The following is a 3,607-nucleotide window of genomic DNA, read 5'->3' as shown; positions in this document are numbered from 1 at the left end:
GAAAAACCGAATTATGGTTGAAAGGGGCGTGAGGGGGAAGAGGTAGAGAAAGAGGGAGGGTGGATTTGAAGTGGGAGAAGAGAATGAATTATAGTGGGGGGGAGGTAAGAGAAGGGGAGTTGAGCGAGGACCAATGTGGAAGTGGTGGTGGAGGGATGAGTAAGAGAGCTACGTTGAGTTGTTATTTAACCCCAGGGCAATCCTGCCTGAGTAGACCTACAATCAAAAAGCGTTCCAACCGTAACCGTCTGACTTTATATATTAGGGTTTGTTTCACAAATACATTGTATCCTTTTTTTTTAAGAATTTAGTTGCTGTTTTTAGCATGTTGAACGACCACGTACAGGCTCGTTGCGAGGGATTAAGATTGTCAGATAAATTCTTGAGTCGAGAAAGAAAGCTGAGGGGAAGGGGGGAGAGCGAGAGAGTAACGTTGAGTAAGGGAAGAAAAAGAAAGGAAGGGAGGGATACGATAGAAGGAGGAGAGTGGTATGTAAGGGGAAGAAGATGGGGAAAGGAAGAAAGAGAGAAGTAGTGGAAGGAAGAGGTACGGTGGGGAGTGGAGAAGAAAAGGAAGTGACCAGATACAAGGAGAGAGAGAGAGAGAGATGAGCTCCTGTAAGAAAGGCGAGAAATCAATGAAGAGAAAGAGTAAGAGATAGTAAAAGAGAGGAAGGCGGTGAGATAAAAAAATAATAATTAGGGGGCTTAAGGGAGAGGAGAACGTGTAAGAAGAGTGGTGGGAGGAAATTGTCGTAGAGGTATAGAGAGAGAGGGGTAGAGAGACAAGTGTGTTAGGAAAGAGAGGGAGGGTGTAAAAAGACAATGGTAATGTGAGGGGAGTGGTGGGAGGAAACGGAGTTAGACGACTGATTTAGGAGAGATAAGAGAGGGAGAGGGAGCAATGCGATGAGGGTGGTGGTGAAGGTGGGGGGATGGTGACGTATAGAGTAAAGGTGACGAGAAGGTTACGGCAGTGGTGGAGAGGGGGGGGGAGATATACTACTGAGGGGAGGGTGTTGTTTAACCCCGAGTCTACCTTGATTGAACAGGTCTTATGATTAGATATATTCCAACCATGACCATACCATCTGTTTAGGGTATGTTAGTTGTGTACATTATCTAGCGTGTCCTTTTTTTTCTTCCTCGACTGCAGTTTGATTCGAGGGAGCTTTGGTTGCTATTTCTAGCAAGTCGAGCGGCTCCACAGAAGGCTCCCCCAGTTTCAAGGAAAAAGTGAAAGAAGTAATGAAAGAGAGAAAGAAAAAAAGGAAACAGTACCTCCCTCTCTCCCCCCTCTTTTTTATGTCAACAACTATTTTAATAGAGGAAGGAGGAGGGGGTATTGTGATATTTTTGTCTTCTCTGTATGTTTATGTTGTGTGTGTGTGTGTGTGTAGGTTGTGTTCGTATTGTGTGTCTGTGTCGTCTGTAATCCGTAGATTTGTGTGCATTCTGTTCTATATAATCTGTGTGAGTGAGCTATACTCTGTATTATGTGTTTTTATATCTTATTTTAGTGTAGATTTCTCTTGCTTAACCCTGGTCCAGTTCTACGATGTGTGCTCTGTCACCAAGTAGTTTTATGGAGCTCCCCCCCCCCCCCCGCAAGTTTTATGACCTGCTTAGCATGGTTGGTAAATTTATCAAACAGAATAGCCTTGTTTTCTTATTAACTGAGTTTATAGAACTAATCTCACTAAAGACAGTCCCCATATAGACAGCTCCAGTATAACCGGAGTTGCTGTAGCTTGAACTGGCAGCTCCAGTCTGACCAGTTTGTTTCTCATCAGATGTTGTCTATCAGAAGACTTCATTAACCAGTCCGTACAATGTGGGTTAAAGATTTAGTTGCTACATGTAGCTCATGTAGATTTGATTTTGATATTGCTGATGTTGATGTACTTGACTCAGTAGGTCTCCTCCTGCACACACACACATACCTATATATGTATGTGTGCGTGTGTGTGTGTGTGTGTACCCAATCTAAGGTAGTAAATTGTTAGAACATTGAACAGAATGCCTTGTGGTATTTACTTCACCCTTTCATGTTCTGAATTTGCCTGCAAAGACATTGGGACCAAGCTGTATTATCCCTTGGTCTTTGCTTGGACATCATCCTGACATAGAGAGGAGATGTGTGTGTGTGATGGTGGTGTTGGGGGTTGTTGCATGGTTAACTGATCTTTTTACTACAACTTTGTCCAAGTTTGAAAGCTGGAGAAAAAGTTTCTAGGTACAGAAACATGGTTAGTCATGATTGGCAGAGGCAACGAGACATGGAAATCTTACAAGTCCCACATGTGCGTATATCTAACACCAAGAGCTATAATGGCCTCTGTTCCTCAGACCTGCATGACTGGTCCCCTACCCCCACTACTTGACACACTTCCAACACACTCATCTTTTCACTTCCCATTACCCTTGGTGCATCCAACCTCCTTAGCTCTGCATTAACCATTATGACCAGTCCTTGCTCCCCACATCATCAGCCCTCTGGAATCTTCTGTGTCTTTCCTGCTGGTGTGTTGTCCTGTAACAGTTTAAACAGAACATCAATGGCACCAAGCTTACCTGTCTCTGAAGACCTGGAAAGGTCATAAGCAATGTCCCCGGCTCCTGACTCGACAAGCAGAATAAATAAATCTTCCCCTCCTGTCCATTGAAGGGCAACGACCCAAAATATTTGACCTTTCCCTTTGAATTCGTTAATTGCTTATGGCAAGAAATGGCTGTATCTGGCACCCTTGTTTCTGCCCAAAGTTATCGGCTGAAAAAGAAGAAGAATATGTTTGTTTGTATGAAATAAGGAGTCTGGGTGGGGGAAAGAAACGGTAAAGACTGATTTCTTTTCTAAAAACTTTCCAATATCTAACTGGATTTTTGTTCCCATGGCAGAAAGCAAGGGTTTTCATGAGCAAACATTGCAGCGCCACCCTTCTCCCCACCCATCCCTCCATGTCATTTGTTCAAATAATACAGGGGCTTTGTGATAGTTTCCCTTGGAAAAATCTTTCAGTCATGACAGTTTCCTGCAACAAACGCTTTTGGTACACTTTAAGAAGCAGCCATTTGTATGCTGTGTCTCCTCACTATGTTTTCTGTCTTCGGCTCAATTAGGACCAAATTGAATGCTCTGAGAAAACCAAGATTTTACAGGAAGATGTCTCCAGTAGCTGCTGTTAATCGTTCTTTTGTTCTGTTATCAATCAATACACCCAATTACTTAATTACGCTTTGTTCACATTAAGATATTTGATGGATCCATCGTCACTAATAATCCAGGATGATTTCATGGTATCCAGGCAGCACTTTCTGTTGTCCATTATTGTACTTTTGTTCAATTGTTTCACTTTACAGGAAAACACTTTCACTTTTCCCCCCCGAAAACCACCTACTTTTGACAAAGCAAGTATTTTTCGCTTTCTTGGGGCATCGGAAACAAAGAAGAACAGAAATGTCTTATTCTCAGCAATTCTAGTTTAATATCTCAATGAAATGTTTTGATTTTTTTTTTAACAATGGTGTTAAGCAGAATGAATTAAAAACTCCCTGCTTATGATGTGACATTCTTACCTGCACACTCATCTCTATTAAATGATGTATG

General features: G+C 42.3%; 1 protein-coding gene across 1 annotated transcript in view; it reads left to right on the top strand.

Moving 5' to 3' along the window:
• Positions 1 to 3,607, top strand: part of LOC106870094 (zinc finger protein OZF) — an 18,887-nt gene that overhangs the window by 13,195 nt on the left and 2,085 nt on the right. The window lies entirely within an intron of this gene.

Source organism: Octopus bimaculoides, chromosome 14, assembly GCF_001194135.2.
Source record: "Octopus bimaculoides isolate UCB-OBI-ISO-001 chromosome 14, ASM119413v2, whole genome shotgun sequence".
In the NCBI taxonomy this organism is placed as follows: domain Eukaryota; kingdom Metazoa; phylum Mollusca; class Cephalopoda; order Octopoda; family Octopodidae; genus Octopus; species Octopus bimaculoides.
This window is presented reverse-complemented; position numbering and strand designations above follow the sequence as displayed.